We start from the raw sequence: 19,768 nt of genomic DNA on the forward strand, positions 1-19,768 counted from the left end.
GGATAAGTAAAGGGAGTTTTCCCCATGACATGAGAGGTTATTTTTCTAGAAAGCGGGAGAAAACACCTGTGACGTTATCTGTGAAATTAAAAGCAGTGTTCAGTGTAAAAGCTGTAATTGTGGACATGTAATCCTAGAAGGTACACTTTATTTTGCAGAGGGAGAAGAACCTTCCGAATTCGGCCACAGCAAACACCAAGAGGTTTGTCTTACCCTTTTATTTTCAGCAAAGAAATGAAAGTTACGAGAATGAGCTGGAAATATGTACATAATCTGTAGAAGGTCCACTTTATTTTGCAGGTGGAATTGAAGAGCCTTCCAAATTATGTCTCGGAAAACACTGAGAAACTTACGAAGTTTCTTCTCCGACACCCGGGGAGGAAATACAAACACCATAGAAAGATTTATTACCTTAGCGACAATCACCAGCATTCACGAACAGGTAATGTCGAAAATGCCCACAATCTTGCTTATCCCCAAGTTTGTGCATTCGAACAAAATTACAACTGTCCGTCGACGTCCAAATCGACGAGGTCATGAGGGAGGCGAGGGTTGTCCTTCGGTTTCTGGCAGCAACAGTTGAGACAGAAGTCGACGAAGGGTCGAAAGGGCGGCTGCCACGTGGATGCTTCGATGACTTCTAAACGACGAGTCGCCCTCTGGTGAGGACGGATAGGTCTCCAAACGGCGGAGGAGAGGACAAGTCTGCAGTCCTTATAGGAGGCGTGTGCAGATCATACCATGCGAAGCCTTGATGGCAGCTCCATGACGCAGATACGAGTCTGAACGGGATGGAACTTGATTCGACGATCCGAGACTGCCGACGTGATACCCGGGGAACCCACTAAGTGGAAGAAAAAGGGAACATCAGTAAGAGCAGCTCCACACAGCGAGCATTCTCAAAAGCACCCCTCAAATATACAAGTACAGAACTGCGTAACGGGAATTACTACACGTGAGCACTAGTTTTAATTACCGAAATCGTGACTGCAACGTGCGGAGACGCAAACTAGCGACTGGAAGCATATCCGGAAGAAGCCTTCTGATCCAGGCGTAGTTGAGGCAGGGCAAGCCTTTCTAGGTCCTTAAATGCTCCAAGTCCATCTGTGGGAGAAAATGAAGGTATCAAATGCTTGGGGAAACACATTGGAAGCATGGTGTGCTAGTACTGACCAGCTCAAAGTCCGCACTCAGCCGAGTATATAGTAGATATCTAACGGGAAGACCTCGTAGATAATACGATCTTTCCTTGTTATCGCGTCGGATGTAGCTAATAGATATACTCTAAGATACTGGCGAAATCTGTTATGGGTGGGGGGCGGCAGATGGCGGGAATATCACGTGCAACATATCCCATATCACTGCAACCTACAGGATGCGCGTGATTATGACATCCAGGAATCTCATGCCAGTTTGATAAGCAGTCATATCACCTAAGAAGCCCAACGGCGCGTGCGGCTATGCTTGCGGCGGCGGCTCCAACCCAGTATCAAGGCGGTACATAATTCGCGTGCACGGCTCAGTTGCACTTTGCTTACTCTACCGTTAAACCGCCACCGGTTGCAGTAAAATGGTTCCGAGTCCGAGTGGAATCTATCCTTGGGGTATCATACCGGGTCATTCAGAGTCGGGGAGTGCTTGTCGTAAGCCAGTCCGCCGCTGGACTGATGCTGAACTGCTAAATATAGTGAAAAAATTCAGCACGACGCTGTTAAATCAGACCCCAAAACAATGAAAGCACTGACAAAACCAAAGCTCACTCCTTGGGGTCTAAGATTTCTTAGCTCAGCGACAACCTCCTGCATCCACAGCAAAGTCCGCTCGACCAAGTATACCAGGAAAGAAAGACGTCCGGGAGCATCCTTCAGGAGTGATTATGGACCCGACCACATGCATACTCCCACGGAGAATGGCTAGGTCAGCCCGTCACCGCTCCTTATATCACCGACTTCAGCGTCTCCGCCCACCGAACATGTGATTTGGTGATTGACAAGCGACAGCACCATCTAGAAACAGCCAACACAAACATAGTAATGCCGAAAATGTCCACCAGGGCCCACAACACCAAGAGGTTAGTCTTAACTTTTCTTGTATTTTCAGCCGGAAATTAAAAGTTTTGAGAATTAACTGGAACTATGCACATACACTCTGTAGAATTTACAGACACCCCCTTATATTATTTAATATAAGGGGGCTTATATCTTATATATTAATTTATATACACCCTTTATGTTGCAGGTGGAATTGAAGAGCCGTCCAAATTTGGCCTCAGGAAACACCATGAGGTTAGTCTTGACTGTTCTTGCATTGTGAGTCGACAAATAAAAGCTTTGAGAATTAACTGCAACTATGCACATACACTCTGTAGAAGGTGCCCTTTATATTGCAGGTAGAATTGAAGAGCCGTCCAAATTTGGCCTCAGGAAACACCATGAGGTTAGTCCTAACTGTTCTAGCATTGTGAGCCGACAAATAAAAGCTTTGAGAATTAACTGCAACTATGCACATACACTCTGTAGAAGGTGCCCTTTATATTGCAGGTAGAATTGAAGAGCCGTCCAAATTTGGCCTCAGGAAACACCATGAGGTTAGTCCTAACTGTTCTAGCATTGTGAGCCGACAAATAAAAGCTTTGAGAATTAACTGCAACTATGCATATACACTCTGTAGAAGGTGCCCTTTATATTGCAGGTAGAATTGAAGAGCCGTCCAAATTTGGCCTCAGGAAACACCATGAGGTTAGTCCTAACTGTTCTAGCATTGTGAGCCGACAAATAAAAGCTTTGAGAATTAACTGCAACTATGCACATACACTCTGTAGAAAGTGCCCTTTATATTGCAGGTAGAATTGAAGAGCCGTCCAAATTTGGCCTCAGGAAACACCATGAGGTTAGTCCTAACTGTTCTAGCATTGTGAGCCGACAAATAAAAGCTTTGAGAATTAACTGCAACTATGCACATACACTCTGTAGAAGGTGCCCTTTATATTGCAGGTAGAATCGAAGAGCCGTCCAAATTTGGCCTCAGGAAACACCATGAGGTTAGTCCTAACTATTCTAGCATTGTGAGCCGACAAATAAAAGCTTTGAGAATTAACTGCAACTATGCACATACACTCTGTAGAAGGTGCCCTTTATATTGCAGGTAGAATTGAAGAGCCGTCCAAATTTGGCCTCAGGAAACTCCATGAGGTTAGTCCTAACTGTTCTAGCATTGTGAGCCGACAAATAAAAGCTCTGAGAATTAACTGCAACTATGCACATACACTCTGTAGAAGGTGCCCTTTATATTGCAGGTAGAATTGAAGAGCCGTCCAAATTTGGCCTCAGGAAACACCATGAGGTTAGTCCTAACTGTTCTAGCATTGTGAGCCAACAAATAAAAGCTCTGAGAATTAACTGGAACTATGCACATACACTCTGTAGAAGGTGCCCTTTATATTGCAGGTAGAATTGAAGAGCCGTCCAAATTTGGCCTCAGGAAACACCATGAGGTTAGTCCTAACTGTTCTAGCATTGTGAGCCGACACATAAAAGCTCTGAGAATTAACTGCAACCATGCACATACACTCTATATTGCAGGTAGAATTGAAGAGCCGTCCAAATTTGGCCTCAGGAAACACCATGAGGTTAGTCCTAACTGTTCTAGCATTGTGAGCCATCAAATAAAAGCTTTGAGAATTAACTGGAACTATGCACATACACTGTGTAGAAGGTGCCCTTTATATTGCAGGTAGAATTGAAGAGCCGTCCAAATTTGGCCCCAGGAAACACCACAAGGTTAGTCTTAATTGTTCTTGCATTGTGAGCCGACAAATAAAAGCTTTGAGAATTAACTACAACTATGCACATACACTCTGTAGAAAGTGCCCTTTATATTGCAGGTAGAATTGAAGAGCCGTCCAAATTTGGCCCCAGGAAACACTATGAGGTTAGTCTTAACTGTTCTTGCATTGTGAGCCGACAAATAAAAGCTTTGAGAATTAACTGCAACTATGCACATACACTCTGTAGAAGGTGACCTTTATATTGCAGGTGGAATTGAAGAGCCGTCCAAATTTGGCCACAGGAAACACCATGAGGTTAGTCTTAACTGTCCTTGCATTGTGAGCCGACAAATAAAAGCTTTGAGAATTAACTGGCACTATGCACATACACTCTGTCGAAGATGCTCTTTATATTGCAGTTGGAATTGAAGAACCGACTAAGAGTTTAGTTTGAACTGTAGTTTTCTGTAGGAATGGAAGAACCGTCCAAATCTGGCCTCAGCAAACACTAAGAGGTTAGTCTTAACTTTTCTTGTATTTTAAGTCTAAAAATAAGTTATCAGAACTAACTGGAACCATGCTCATGCACTCTGTACTCTTTGTACTCTGTGCTCTTTACATTGCAGGTGGAATTGAAGAACCGTGAAAGTCTGGCCTCAGCAAACATAGGAGGTTACTTTTAACGCTTCAGGTATTTTCAGTCTAAAAATAAGTTATCAGAACTAACTGGAACTATGCTCATGCACTCTGTAGTAAGTGCTCTTTACATTGCATTGCATACACTCTGTAGAAGATGCTCTTTATATTGCAGGTGGAATTGAAAAACCGTCCAAATCTGGCCTCTGCAAACACTAAGAGGTTAGTCCTTTTCTTGTATTTTCAGTCTAAAAATAAGTTATCAGAACTAACTGGAACTATATGCTCATACACTCTGTAGAAGGCGCTCTTTATATTGCAGGTGGAATTGAAGAACCGACCAAGTCTGGCCTCAGGAAACACTGTAAGAGGTTAGTCTTAACTTTTCTTGTATTTTCACCCTAAAAATAAGTTATCAGGATCAACTGGAACAATGCACATACTCTCTGTAGAAGGTGCTCTTTATATTGCTGGTAGAATTGAACAACCGTCCAAATCTGGCCTCAGCAAAGGGGTTAGTTTTAACTTTTCATGTATTTCTAGCCTAAAAATAAGTTATCAGAACTAACTGGAACTATGCTCATGCACTCTGTAATAGGTGCTCTTTACATTGCATTGCATACACTCTGTAGAAGATGCTCTTTATATTGCAGGTGGAATTGAAGAACCGACCAAGTCTGGCCTCAGGAAACGCTATAAGAGGTTAGTCTTAACTCTTCATGTATTTTCAGTCTAAATATAAGTTATCAGAACTAACTGAACTGTGCTCATGCACTCTGTAGAAGGCGTTCTTTACATTGCAGGTGGAATTGAAGAACCGTCGAAGTCTGGCCCCAGCACACAGTGAGAGGTTAGTTAACTTATTTTTAGAATCAAAATACAAGAAATCAGAACTAACTGGAACTATGCACATGCACTCTGTAGAAGGTGCTCTTTATATTGCAGGTGAAGTTGAAGAACCGACCAAGTCTGGCCTCAGCACACAGTGAGAGGTTAGTTAACTTATTTTTAGAATCAACATACAAGAAATCAGAAGTAACTGGAACTATGCACATGCACTCTGTAGAAGATGCTCTTTATATTGCAGGTGGAATTGAAAAACCGTCGAAATCTGGCCTCAGCAAACACTAAGAGGTTAGTCCTTTTCTTGTATTTTCAGTCTAAAAAGTTATCAGAACTAACTGGAACTATATGCTCATACACTCTGTAGAAGGCGCTCTTTATATTGCAGGTGGAATTGAAGAACCGACCAAGTCTGGCCTCAGGAAACACTGTAAGAGGTTAGTCTTAACTTTTCTTGTATTTTCACCCTAAAAATAAGTTATCAGGATCAACTGGAACAATGCACATACTCTCTGTAGAAGGTGCTCTTTATATTGCTGGTAGAATTGAAGAACCGTCCAAATCTGGCCTCAGCAAAGGGGTTAGTTTTAACTTTTCATGTATTTCCAGCCTAAAAATAAGTTATCAGAACTAACTGGAACTATGCTCATGCACTCTGTAGTAGGTGCTCTTTACATTGCATTGCATACACTCTGTAGAAGATGCTCTTTATATTGCAGGTGGAATTGAAGAACCGACCAAGTCTGGCCTCAGGAAACGCTATAAGAGGTTAGTCTTAACTCTTCATGTATTTTCAGTCTAAATATAAGTTATCAGAACTAACTGAACTGTGCTCATGCACTCTGTAGAAGGCGTTCTTTACATTGCAGGTGGAATTGAAGAACCGTCGAAATCTGGCCCCAGCACACAGTGAGAGGTTAGTTAACTTATTTTTAGAATCAAAATACAAGAAATCAGAACTAACTGGAACTATGCACATGCACTCTGTAGAAGGTGCTCTTTATATTGCAGGTGGAGTTGAAGAACCGACCAAGTCTGGCCTCAGCACACAGTGAGAGGTTAGTTAACTTATTTTTAGAATCAAAATACAAGAAATCAGAAGTAACTGGAACTATGCACATGCACTCTGTAGAAGATGCTCTTTATATTGCAGGTGGAATTGAAAAACCGTCGAAATCTGGCCTCAGCACACAGTGAGAGGTTAGTTAACTTATTTTTAGAATCAAAATACAAGAAATCAGAACTAACTGGAACTATGCACATGCACTCTGTAGAAGGTGCTCTTTATATTGCAGGTGGAGTTGAAGAACCGACGAAATCTGGCCTCAGCACACAGTGAGAGGTTAGTTAACTTATTTTTAGAATCAAAATACAAGAAATCAGAAGTAACTGGAACTATGCACATGCACTCTGTAGAAGATGCTCTTTATATTGCAGGTGGAATTGAAAAACCGTCGAAATCTGGCCTCAGCACACAGTGAGAGGTTAGTTAACTTATTTTTAGAATCAAAATACAAGAAATCAGAACTAACTGGAACTATGCACATGCACTCTGTAGAAGGTGCTCTTTATATTGCAGGTGGAGTTGAAGAACCGACGAAATCTGGCCTCAGCACACAGTGAGAGGTTAGTTAACTTATTTTTAGAATCAAAATACAAGAAATCAGAAGTAACTGGAACTATGCACATGCACTCTGTAGAAGATGCTCTTTATATTGCAGGTGGAATTGAAAAACCGTCCAAATCTGGCCTCAGCAAACACTAAGAGGTTAGTCCTTTTCTTGTATTTTCAGTCTAAAAATAAGTTATCAGAACTAACTGGAACTATATGCTCATACACTCTGTAGAAGGCGCTCTTTATATTGCAGGTGGAATTGAAGAACCGACCAAGTCTGGCCTCAGGAAACACTGTAAGAGGTTAGTCCTAACTTTTCTTGTATTTTCACCCTAAAAATAAGTTATCAGGATCAACTGGAACAATGCACATACTCTCTGTAGAAGGTGCTCTTTATATTGCTGGTAGAATTGAAGAACCGCGTCGCGTCGATAATAGCCAGAAAGTGGGTATTCATCGCTGTGCAACTACAACGTTTTCTGAGTCCTTCATACCTAGAACATCGCTTCAGTGGAACCAACTGCCATCATCATTAACATCAATAACTGACATTACACTCTTCAAGAAATCAGTAGCAATTTACTCTGCCAGTGATTAGTTTTGCTAGGCCACCTTGTCTGCGTGTTTTCTTTTTCTTTTTTTTGCATTTTTATGTTACGATTGAAATTGCCTTGTATGTGCCTGTCGTTTCTTCTTTAGTTTCTTGTCTCACTCCCCTCTGTAAAGCTTATGCCCTGAGGGTACCAAAATAAATAAATAAATAAACCGTCCAAATCTGGCCTCAGCAAAGGGGTTAGTTTTAACTTTTCATGTATTTCCAGCCTAAAAATAAGTTATCAGAACTAACTGGAACTATATGCTCATACACTCTGTAGAAGGCGCTCTTTATATTGCAGGTGGAATTGAAGAACCGACCAAGTCTGGCCTCAGGAAACGCTATAAGAGGTTAGTCTTAACTCTTCATGTATTTTCAGTCTAAATATAAGTTATCAGAACTAACTGAACTGTGCTCATGCACTCTGTAGAAGGCGTTCTTTACATTGCAGGTGGAATTGAAGAACCGTCGAAATCTGGCCCCAGCACACAGTGAGAGGTTAGTTAACTTATTTTTAGAATCAAAATACAAGAAATCAGAACTAACTGGAACTATGCACATGCACTCTGTAGAAGGTGCTCTTTATATTGCAGGTGAAGTTGAAGAACCGACCAAGTCTGGCCTCAGCAAACACTTAGAGGTTAGTCCTAACTTCTCTTGTATTTTGAGCCGAAAAATAAAAGTGATGAGAATGAACTGGAATTATGCGCAAATAAAGTAGAACCTCGAAGTCGTCTGGACGGCGAAAAAAATTCGAATTACGCGGGCGTTCGAATTAAGCGAACCTGGGCACACGACGCAGGAAAATACATTAATTTGCCTCAAAGCTCTCGTGACCTTTCCGGATACCATAGGACTTCGATCCTTATTGCGAAGGAGCTCATTATTTCGTTACCCGCATCACCACCAGCAATGCGGTAGAGTATCGCCCCCTGGCGATGAAACTCCCCATCCCTCGTCTCACAATAAAGTTGCCGTTCTGTTGTTCACTTATCTTCCTCTTTTGCTTTCCGAAATTTACATCGCACGTCACCGTTCGTTCAAGAGGGACTACGAATTAAGTCCATCATATGCAGGGTTACCAGCTCCCGTGGCATTGTGGTTAGGGTGGCTGCTTTCCACGCCGAGACTGGGAGGTGGCGCCGGTTCGAATCCTGTCACCGGCTGTGCTGTCTGAGGCAGGTTTTCCCTGGGTTTTCCGAAGACTTTCGCCTGACGAATATCGGCACATTTCCCCTTGAAGTCGGCCCAGGACGCATACTAACCCCTCTGTCCCTCGCTCCTTCCTCACTCCTCCCTGCTGTCGTCTCTCCATCTGTCCATGTCTGTACGCCGCTCATAGCCACGGTTGCTTCGCGGCGCTAACAAAGAATAAAAAAATATGCAGGGTTGAAAAAAATCCCGATGTTTTTGGAGTGGGCTTTTTTTGTATATTTTTGGAGAATATATAGACCAGCCTAGAAATGGTGACACGGAGTAAAAACAAATGTGTTTTTCCGTTCTTCTCGAATTCGGGTGACTTCTCATAGTTTCGGTTTATGGAACTGCTCGTCCCTGTAACATTGAATGGGTTTCCATTGCTTTTCCGAAAGGTGTGTGTTTTCCCACGCACGAATGGTGTAGACGCTATACGCGCTTGGATTAGCTGTCGTACTTCAGTTACAATGCCTCCAGGAAGCAGAAGAAAAGCCTCTCCCTGAATGGGCAGAAGTAGAACAAAACGAGAAAAAAAAAAGTTAATTCTGAAAAGTTCAAAAACTCAAGTTAAAAAAGTTAGACCTTAACGTTGTGCGTATACCTGGGCTTTTGTAAACAGTCAACAGTACAATAAAATAAAGCGAGAGTTTTCAGTGTGACGCTGAATTAAGATCGTCTTTCACATCGCGTCTGGACAAAATCTAAAAAAGCGTATGAAATTGTGCGGATAAAATTTAAAAAAAATCAACTGGAACAAACAATCCTGATCATATGGCTGCGCGTACCGTTGTGTACCGTTGTTGCTTGTACAAAGTTGCGTATGTACAACATTCGGATTATGCAACGTTCTGATTCTGAACTTAGGCAGGCTCGTCACTGCCATGACGGCAGTGACGAGCCTGTTCACTCTGTTCACTCTGTTCACTCGCGTGAGTCGTTGCGTAGGTCGGAATAGGATGGTATGCGGTCGGATTGCAACGTGCGAAGATGGGACCGCACGAATTAACCGTTATTTGGAATTAAGCGAGAACGAATTAGCGAAGATCTACTTACTCTATAGAAGGTGTCCAAATTTGGCAGCAGGGAACACCATGAGCCTTACCTTTTCCTTATAGACTACTACAGGAAATTCCATACTCCTTGCGCACGCGATGAGTCCTGGGAGACTACTGCCCTGAGAATAGGATAAGAGTCCTTCACGTTTCGTTTTCGCTGAACTTGACAACTCGTGGACTGTGGTGCAAAATCAGCCGAGAGAGGAGAAAGCGACACAGTTTGGAGGGCTCCACCTTACTGATGAACAAGTTGCCATAGTTCAAAGCGACACTACGCTCTCTAGGATTTTCTGGACCTTTTCTCCTATTTTCAGCAAAAAAATAAAATAAAAAAATAAAAGTGCTCAGTAGAAGGTGCTCTCTATTTTGCAGGTGGAGTTGCAGGAGAAGGACCTCGGAAATTTGGCCGTAAAAACCCTAAGGGTTAGTCTTACCGTTTTTCCCATTTTCAGCAAAAAAGAAACGAAGAAATAACATGCTCAGAATGAGCTGGAATGAAAGTAGAAGGTGCTCTTTATTTTGCAGGTGGAGTTGTAAGGGTAGAAGAACCTGTGAAATTTGGCTTTGGAAAACCCCCAAGGGGTTAGTCTTCCCCTTTTTTCCATTTTGAGCAAAAAAAACAAAAGTGCTCAGAATGAACTGGAATTAGGCACACATACTCGGTAGAAGGTGCTTTTTATTTTGCAGGTGGAGTTGCAGGAGTAGAAGCTCGGAAATTTGGCCTTCGAAAAAACCCCAAGATCCATTTAGCCAAGAAATAAAAACTCTGATTGGTCTGAAAGACGTGCACACTTGACCCTAGAAAACAGCAAAGGACCAGAATTGCGTGTTTAGAATTTTTATTATACATGCTTGTTTAGAATATCGGCTTTCCCCCAATAAAGTCAATTTCGATTTATACGAAGCAGTCAAAAGCAGTCTCCAGAAGGAAAAATCAAGAAAAAAAAGCTTATTACAACAGGTGAGAGAGGTGCTCAATCGGTGAGTGTTCTTTTAAATAGTGTAGAAAATGTTCAGCAGCGCTAGCATCTTGAACCGGAAGTTCTATGTAAAATAAAACTTTTCCATGTATTGGAAGCCCCGCCCACGCATAGAAAGTGTCCCCCCCCCTTAAGTAATTCCCGCTTCCTTTCACCCGAAAGCGCTGCGAAGATGTCATATAATGGACTCTCCCAGAAGGGAGGCAAAGGACACCCCTCGGGCGAGTCCATTAATGGAATCGTCCAGCAGGTGGGTAAAGGACACCCCTCGGGCGAGTCCATTAATGGGCTCGTCCAGGGGGGTCCTTTACCTCCCCGGACGAGTCCACTTGTCACCTTGATTGACCTTGGACGACCTTGAACGACCTCTATTTGACCGCTATTTGACCTCTGTGGCGACCTTTTCATCTGGCACAATTTTATGAAAAAACGGTCCATCGATATTGTAACTGAATAACCTTGTATGACCTTGTTTGACATTGTTTGACCTTGAATAACCTTGTTTGACCTCTAACGTGGCCTTGAATTAGTTCCGGACGTCCCCGCTAGGGGGCGCTAACAATTTTTAACAATTTTGCTCGAAATCAGCGGGATTTGGTTTCACATGGTTATGTCGGTGCCTTTAAACGCTGGCAAACAACAAACTCTGGTCAATTACGGTGACAAGTGGACTCGTCCGGGGAGGTAAAGGACACCCCTGGACGAGTTCATTACTGGAATCTCCCGAGGGGTGTCCTTTACCCCCCCTGCTGGACGATTCCATTAATGGACTCTCCCGAGGGGTGTCCTTTACCCCCCTGCTGGACGATTCCATTAATGGACTCTCCCGAGGGGTGTCCTTTACCCCCCTGCTGGACGATTCCATTAATGGACTCTCCCGAGGGGTGTCCTTTACCCCCCTGCTGGACGATTCCATTAATGGACTCCCGAGGGGGGTCTTTTACTCCCCCTGCTGCACGATTCCATTAATGGACTCGCCCGAGCTGCACCCAGAAAAGGAATTTCTCGCACGGGCTACTTCCGCCCCAACCAAAAAATTGTGATTTGTTGAAATGTTGTCATTGTTAGAGGCATATGCAACCCAAATCCCGCTGATTTCGAGCAAAATTGTTAAAAATTGTTAGCGCCCCTAGCGGGGACGTCCGGAACTAATTCAAGGCCACGTTAGAGGTCAAACAAGGTTATTCAAGGTCAAACAATGTCAAACAAGGTCATACAAGGTTATTCAGTTACAATCTCGATGGACCGTTTTTTCATAAAATTGTGCCGGATGAAAAGGTCGCCACAGAGGTCAAATTGCGGTCAAGTAGAGGTCACTCAAGGTCGTCCAAGGTCAATCAAGGTGACAAGTGGACTCGTCCGGGGAGGTAAAGGACCCCCCTGGACGAGCCCATTAATGGACTCGCCCGAGGGGTGTCCTTTACCCCCCTGCTGGACGATTCCATTAATGGACTCTCCCGAGGGGTGTCCTTTACCCCCCTGCTGGACGATTCCATTAATGGACTCCCGATGGGGTCTTTTACTCCCCCTGCTGCACGATTCCATTAATGGACTCGCCCGAGGGGGGGTCCTTTGCCCCCCCTGCTGGACGATTCCAATAATAGACTCGCCCGAGCTGCACCCAGAAAAGGAATTTCTCGCACGGGCTACTTCCGCCCCAACCAAAAAATTGTGATTTGTTGAAATGTTGTCATTGTTAGAGGCATATGCAACCCAAATCCCGCTGATTTCGAGCAAAATTGTTAGCGCCCCCTAGCGGGGACGTCCGGAACTAATTCAAGGCCACTTTAGAGGTCAAACAAGGTTATTCAAGGTCAAACAATGTCAAACAAGGTCATACAAGGTTATTCAGTTACAATCTCGATGGACCGTTTTTTCATAAAATTGTGCCGGATGAAAAGGTCGCCACAGAGGTCATATAGCGGTCAAGTAGAGGTCATTCAAGGTCGTCCAAGGTCAATCAAGGTGACAAGTGGACTCGTCCGGGGAGGTAAAGGACCCCCCTGGACGAGCCCATTAATGGACTCGCCCGAGGGGTGTCCTTTACCCACCTGCTGGACGATTCCATTAATGGACTCGCCCGAGGGGTGTCCTTTACCCCCCTGCTGGACGATTCCATTAATGGACTCGCCCGAGGGGGGTCCTTTGCCTCCCTTCTGGAAGAGTCCATTATATGACATCTTCGCAGCGCTTTCGTGTGAAAGTAAGCGGGAATTACTTAAGGGGGGGGACACTTTCTATGCGTGGGCGGGGCTTCCAATACATGGAAAAGTTTTATTTTACATAGAACTACCGGTTCAAGATGCTAGCGCTGCTGAACATTTTCTACACTATTTAAAAGAACACTCACCGATTGAGCATCTCTCTCACCTGTTGTAATAAGCTTTTTTTTCTTGATTTTTCCTTCTGGAGACTGCTTTTGACTGCTTCGTATAAATCGAAATTGACTTTATTGGGGAAAAGCACATATTCTAAACAAGCATGTATAATAAGCATTCTAAACACGCAATTCTGGTCCTTTGCTGTTTTCTAGGGTCAAGTGTGCACGTCTTTCAGACCAATCAGAGTTTTTATTTCTATGCTAAATGGATCTTGGGGTTTTTTCGAAGGCCAAATTTCCGAGCTTCTACTCCTGCAACTCCACCTGCAAAATAAAGAGCACCTTCTACCAAGTATGTGTGCCTAATTCGAGTTCATTCTGAGCACTTTTGTTTTTTTGCTGAAAATGGAAAAAAAGGCAAGACTAACCCCTTGGAGTTTTTTACGGTCAAATTTTCGAGGTTCTTCTACAGCCTCAACTCCACCTGCAAAATAAAGAGCACCTTCTACCGAGTATGTGTGCCTAATTCCAATTCATTCTGAGCACTTTTGTTTTTGTTTTTTGTTGAAAATGAAAAAAAAGGCAAGACATTGGAGTTTTTTACGGTCAAATTTTCGAGGTTCTTCTACTGCCTCAACTCCACCTGCAAAATAAAGAGCACCTTCTACTGAGTATGTGTGCCTAATTCCAATTCATTCTGAGCACTTTTGTTTTTGTTTTTTGCTGAAAATGAAAAAAAAGGCAAGACTAACCCCTTGGAGTTTTTTACGGTCAAATTTTCGAGGTTCTTCTACTGCCTCAACTCCACCTGCAAAATAAAGAGCACCTTCTACTGAGTATGTGTGCCTAATTCCAGTTCATTCTGAGCACTTTTGTTTGTGTTTTTTTTTGCTGAAAATGGAAAAAGGCAAGACCCTTGGGGTTGTTTACGGTCAAATTTTCGAGGTTCTTCTACAGCCTCAGCTCCACCTGCAAAATAAAGAGCACCTTCTACTGAGTATGTGTGCCTAATTCCAATTCATTCTTCGCACTTTTTGTTTGTTTGAATGAAAATACACATACCGAGTATGTGTGCCTAATTCCAGTTCATTCTGAGCACTTTTTTTTTTTTTGCTGAAATGGAAAAAAGGCAAGACTAACCCCTTGGAGTTTTTTACGGTCAAATTTTCGAGGTTCTTCTACAGCTTCAACTCCACCTGCAAAATAAAGAGCACCTTCTACTGAGTATGTGTGCCTAATTCCAGTTCATTCTGAGCACTTTTGTTTTGTTTTTTGCTGAAAATGGAAAAAAGGCAAGACTAACCCCTTGGAGTTTTTTACGGTCAAATTTTCGAGGTTCTTCTACAGCCTCAACTCCACCTGCAAAATAAAGAGCACCTTCTACTGAGTATGTGTGCCTAATTCCAATTCATTCTGAGTACTTTTGTTTTTTTTTGCTGAAAATGGAAAAGAGGCAAGACTAACCCCTTGGAGTTTTTTACGGTCAAATTTTCGAGGTTCTTCTACAGCCTCAACTCCACCTGCAAAATAAAGAGCACCTTCTACCGAGTATGTGTGCCTAATTCCAGTTCATTCTGAGCACTTTTGTTTTTTTTTTGCTGAAAATGGAAAAAAGGCAAGACTAACCCCTTGGAGTTTTTTACGGTCAAATTTTCGAGGTTCTTCTACAGCCTCAACTCCACCTGCAAAATAAAGAGCACCTTCTACTGAGTATGTGTGCCTAATTCCAGTTCATTCTGACCACTTGTATTTTTTTTTGTTGCTGAAAATGGAAAAAAAAGGCAAGACTAACCCCTTGGAGTTTTTTACGGTCAAATTTTCGAGGTTCTTCTACAGCCTCAACTCCACCTGCAAAATAAAGAGCACCTTCTACCGAGTATGTGTGCCTAATTCCAGTTCATTCTGAGCACTTTTGTTTTTTTTGCTGAAAATGGAAACAAGGCAAGACTAACCCCTTGGAGTTTTTTACGGTCAAATTTTCGAGGTTCTTCTACAGCCTCAACTCCACCTGCAAAATAAAGAGCACCTTCTACTGAGTATGTGTGCCTAATTCCAATTCATTCTGAGTACTTTTGTTTTTTTTTGCTGAAAATGGAAAAGAGGCAAGACTAACCCCTTGGAGTTTTTTACGGTCAAATTTTCGAGGTTCTTCTACAGCCTCAACTCCACCTGCAAAATAAAGAGCACCTTCTACCGAGTATGTGTGCCTAATTCCAGTTCATTCTGAGCACTTTTGTTTGTTTTTTTTGCTGAAAATGGAAAAAAGGCAAGACTAACCCCTTGGAGTTTTTTACGGTCAAATTTTCGAGGTTCTTCTACTGCCTCAACTCCACCTGCAAAATAAAGAGCACCTTCTACTGAGTATGTGTGCCTAATTCCAGTTCATTCTGAGCACTTTTGTTTGTGTTTTTTTTTGCTGAAAATGGAAAAAGGCAAGACCCTTGGGGTTGTTTACGGTCAAATTTTCGAGGTTCTTCTACAGCCTCAGCTCCACCTGCAAAATAAAGAGCACCTTCTACTGAGTATGTGTGCCTAATTCCAATTCATTCTTCGCACTTTTTGTTTGTTTGAATGAAAATACACATACCGAGTATGTGTGCCTAATTCCAGTTCATTCTGAGCACTTTTTTTTTTTTTGCTGAAAATGGAAAAAAGGCAAGACTAACCCCTTGGAGTTTTTTACGGTCAAATTTTCGAGGTTCTTCTACAGCTTCAACTCCACCTGCAAAATAAAGAGCACCTTCTACTGAGTATGTGTGCCTAATTCCAGTTCATTCTGAGCACTTTTGTTTTCTTTTTTGCTGAAATTGGAAAAAAGGCAAGACTAACCCCTTGGAGTTTTTTACGGTCAAATTTTCGAGGTTCTTCTACAGCCTCAACTCCACCTGCAAAATAAAGAGCACCTTCTACCTAGTATGTGTGCCTAATTCCAGTTCATTCTGAGCACTTTTGTTTTTTTGCTGGAAATGGAAAAAAAAGGCAAGACTAACCCCTTGGAGGCCAAATTTTCCGAGGTTCTTCTACTGCCTCAACTCCACCTGCAAAATAAAGAGCACCTTCTACCGAGTGTATGTGCATCGTTCCAGTTCATTCTGACCACTTGTATTTTTTTTGTTGCTGAAAATGGAAAAAAAGGCAAGTCTAACCCCTTGGAGTTTTTTACGGTCAAATTTTCGAGGTTCTTCTACAGCCTCAACTCCACCTGCAAAATAAAGAGCACCTTCTACCGAGTATGTGTGCCTAATTCCAGTTCATTCTGACCACTTGTATTTTTTTTTGTTGCTGAAAATGGAAAAAAAAGGCAAGACTAACCCCTTGGAGTTTTTTACGGTCAAATTTTCGAGGTTCTTCTACAGCCTCAACTCCACCTGCAAAATAAAGAGCACCTTCTACCGAGTATGTGTGCCTAATTCCAGTTCATTCTGACCACTTGTATTTTTTTTTGTTGCTGAAAATGGAAAAAAAAGGCAAGACTAACCCCTTGGAGTTTTTTACGGTCAAATTTTCGAGGTTCTTCTACAGCCTCAACTCCACCTGCAAAATAAAGAGCACCTTCTACCGAGTATGTGTGCCTAATTCCAGTTCATTCTGAGTACTTTTTTTTTTTTTTTGCTGAAAATGGAAAAGAGGCAAGACTAACCCCTTGGAGTTTTTTACGGTCAAATTTTCGAGGTTCTTCTACAGCCTCAACTCCACCTGCAAAATAAAGAGCACCTTCTACTGAGTATGTGTGCCTAATTCCAATTCATTCTGAGTACTTTTGTTTTTTTTTTGCTGAAAATGGAAAAAAGGCAAGACTAACCCCTTGGAGTTTTTTACGGTCAAATTTTCGAGGTTCTTCTACAGCCTCAACTCCACCTGCAAAATAAAGAGCACCTTCTACCGAGTATGTGTGCCTAATTCCAGTTCATTCTGAGCACTTTTGTTTTTTTTTTGCTGAAAATGGAAAAAAGGCAAGACTAACCCCTTGGAGTTTTTTACGGTCAAATTTTCGAGGTTCTTCTACAGCCTCAACTCCACCTGCAAAATAAAGAGCACCTTCTACTGAGTATGTGTGCCTAATTCCAATTCATTCTGAGTACTTTTGTTTTGTTTTTTGCTGAAAATGAAAAAAAAGGCAAGACTAACCCCTTGGAGTTTTTTACGGCCAAATTTTCGAGGTTCTTCTACTGCCTCAACTCCACCTGCAAAATAAAGAGCACCTTCTACGTATGTGTGCCTTTTACGTATGTGTGCCTAATTCCAGTTCATTCTGAGCACTTTTTTTTTTTTTTGCTGAAAATGGAAAAAGGCAAGACCCTTGGGGTTGTTTACGGTCAAATTTTCAAGGTTCTTCTACAGCCTCAACTCCACCTGCAAAATAAAGAGCACCTTCTACCGAGTATGTGTGCCTAATTCCAGTTCATTCTGAGCACTTTTCTTTTTTTTTGCTGAAAATGGAAAAAAGGCAAGACTAACCCCTTGGAGTTTTTTACGGCCAAATTTTCCGAGGTTCTTCTACTCCTGCAACTCCACCTGCAAAATAAAGAGCACCTTCTACCGAGTGTATGTGCATCGTTCCAGCTCATTCTGGCCACTTTTATTTTCTGCTGAAAATGAAAAAAAAAGGCAAGACTAACCCCTTGGAGTTTTTTACGTCCAAATTTCCGAGGTTCTTCTACTCCTGCAACTCCACCTGCAAAATAAAGAGCACCTTCTACCGAGTGTATGTGCAGCGTTCCAGTTCATTCTGATAACTTATTTTTCGGCTCAAAATGCAAGAAAAGTTAAGACTAACCTCTTAGTGCTTGCTGAGGCCAGATTTGGGCGGTTCTTCAATTATGTGCATAGTTCCAGTTCATTCTGAAACGTTTATTTTTTTGGCTCAAAGTAACAGGAAAGTTAAGACTAACTCTTTGTTAGAGTAAAAATTTGGGAACTGGTGGGCATTTGCGGCATTACTATGTTTGTGTTGGCTATTCCTAGATGGCGCGGTCGCTTGTCAATCACCAAATCACATGTTCGGTGGGCGGCGACGCTGAAAACGGTGATATAAGGAGCGGTGACGGACTGCGCTAGCCACTCTCCTTGGGAGTATGCGTGTGGTCGGTCTCATATAACCACTCTTGAAGGATGCTTTCGGACGTCATTCTTTCCTGGTGTACATGATCGAGCGGACTTTGCTGGAGGTTGTCGCACAGGTAATAAATCTTCGGCCCCGGGAGTGAGGGTGAGCTTTGGTGTTATCACGGTGCTTTTATTGCTTTTCGGAGCTGTTTGAACAGCGTCGTGCTTTTTTTTGTTCTCACTATATTTAGCAGTTCCAGCATCAGAGTCCCGAGGCGGACTGGCTTACGGCAAGCACTCCCGGACCGACCCGGACTCCCGGAATGACCCGGTATGATACCCCAAGGATGCACAACCACTGACTCGGACGCACAACCACTAGGCTGTAACCGGTGGCGTTTTAACGGTAGAGCGTAAGCAATGTGCAATTGAGCCGTGCACGTGAATTATGTACCGCCTAGAGACTGGGTTGGATCCACCGCCGCACGCGCCGTTGGGCTTCTTAAGTGATATGACTGCCTATCGAACTGGCATGAGATTCCTGAATGAAGTCATAACCACGCGCATCCTGTAGGTTGCAGTGATATGGGATATGTTGCACGTGATATTCCCGCCATCTGCCACCCATACCCGCTTTCGCCTGTATCTTCTAGCGTATCTATTGGATCCGTCCGACGCGATAGCGCGGGGAGATCGTACTATCCAGGATGTCTTCCCGTTAGATATCAAATATATACCCGTCTGAGTGCCGGCTTTTAGCTGGTCGAGGCGAACACGAGGCTTCCAATGTGTTCCCCCCAAGCATATGATAACCTTCATTTTCACCCTCAGGTGGATCTTAAGCAGTTGGGGGACCTAGAAAGGCTTGCCCCGCCTGAACTACGTCCGGATCAGGAGCCTTTTTCCGGACTTGCTTCCAGCCGCTAGTCTGAGTCTCCGCACGTAGCGGTCACGATTTCGGTAACTAGAACTAGTACTCGCGTTGTTCAGGGATTTCCGTTTCGCGAACCGGTATATTGTACCGCGGACTTGTATATTGTGGGAGAGGGGTGGTGCTTTCTCAGTTGCTCTCTAACGGTTCCATTTTTCTTCCTCATAGTATACGTGCCCCGGACATCACGTCGGTGGTCTCGGGTCGCCGAATCAAGTTCCACCCCGGTCCCAGACTCGTATCTGCGTCAACATGCTATCAAGGCTGTCCCGGAATGATCTGCACACGCCTCCTCAGGACTAGGGCTTTCCTCCACTGTTTCCAGACTTGTCCCTGGTCGCCAGCGAGAGGGCAACCCGTACCGGTCACGTGACCAGCGGACTCGTCGTTTACAAGTCATCGAAGGCACCCGCGAAGCATCGACGTGGCCGCCGCCCTTTCGACCCTCCATCGGCTTCTGCCGGGAACTGCTTCGAAACACCGAAGGACAACGCTTGCCTCCCTGACGACCTGATCGATTTGGACGTCGACGGACAGTTGTAATTTTGTTCGAATGCACGAACGCTTTTGGGATAAGCGAGATTGTGGGCATTTTCGACATTGCCTATTTGTGTTGATGGATGCTGGAGGTTGTCGCCGAGGTAATAAATCTTTCTACGGTGTTTGTGTTCCCTTCCCGGCTGGACGAGCGACCGTGACACCGACAGTAGAAAAACTTCGTAAGTTCCCCACAGTGTGTTCTGAGACGAAATTTAGAAGGTTCTTCAATTCCACCTGCAAAATA

General features: G+C 43.3%; 5 long non-coding RNA genes across 7 annotated transcripts; 4 read left to right on the forward strand and 1 right to left on the reverse strand.

Annotated features, from left to right (window-relative positions):
• Positions 1–188: 188 nt before the first annotated feature.
• Positions 189–13,950, reverse strand: LOC135370570 (uncharacterized). 2 transcript variants are annotated; one of them, XR_010415379.1, is made up of 4 exons: positions 13,922–13,950; positions 1,761–2,006; positions 977–1,104; positions 189–844 (listed from the first exon to the last, which is right to left on the reverse strand). It is a non-coding gene; the product is annotated as an uncharacterized LOC135370570 (long non-coding RNA). The 2 variants fall into 2 exon arrangements; XR_010415378.1 differs by lacking the exon at positions 13,922–13,950 and adding an exon at positions 2,360–2,374.
• On the forward strand, positions 2,365–2,763 carry LOC135370571 (uncharacterized). Its single transcript, XR_010415381.1, has 3 exons — positions 2,365–2,436; positions 2,541–2,587; positions 2,692–2,763. It is a non-coding gene; the product is annotated as an uncharacterized LOC135370571 (long non-coding RNA).
• Positions 3,422–6,634, forward strand: LOC135370568 (uncharacterized). The gene is made up of 21 exons (XR_010415376.1): positions 3,422–3,493; positions 3,582–3,628; positions 3,733–3,779; positions 3,884–3,930; positions 4,035–4,081; positions 4,238–4,281; positions 4,393–4,457; positions 4,578–4,624; positions 4,725–4,773; positions 4,855–4,916; positions 5,056–5,104; positions 5,206–5,252; positions 5,327–5,394; positions 5,490–5,536; positions 5,613–5,682; positions 5,764–5,825; positions 5,965–6,013; positions 6,094–6,161; positions 6,236–6,303; positions 6,399–6,445; positions 6,520–6,634. It is a non-coding gene; the product is annotated as an uncharacterized LOC135370568 (long non-coding RNA).
• LOC135370569 (uncharacterized) lies at positions 6,683–10,518 on the forward strand. The gene is made up of 9 exons (XR_010415377.1): positions 6,683–6,729; positions 6,804–6,871; positions 6,967–7,013; positions 7,093–7,162; positions 7,757–7,805; positions 7,907–7,953; positions 8,028–8,095; positions 10,080–10,130; positions 10,233–10,518. It is a non-coding gene; the product is annotated as an uncharacterized LOC135370569 (long non-coding RNA).
• A 4,103-nt stretch (positions 13,951–18,053) lies between the features above and the next one.
• On the forward strand, positions 18,054–19,646 carry LOC135370572 (uncharacterized). Of its 2 annotated transcripts, XR_010415383.1 has the most exons (4): positions 18,054–18,187; positions 18,305–18,384; positions 18,885–19,013; positions 19,153–19,646. It is a non-coding gene; the product is annotated as an uncharacterized LOC135370572 (long non-coding RNA). The 2 variants fall into 2 exon arrangements; XR_010415382.1 differs by lacking the exon at positions 18,885–19,013.
• Positions 19,647–19,768: the final 122 nt, after the last annotated feature.

This window comes from Ornithodoros turicata, chromosome 10, assembly GCF_037126465.1.
Source record: "Ornithodoros turicata isolate Travis chromosome 10, ASM3712646v1, whole genome shotgun sequence".
NCBI lineage: Eukaryota > Metazoa > Arthropoda > Arachnida > Ixodida > Argasidae > Ornithodoros > Ornithodoros turicata.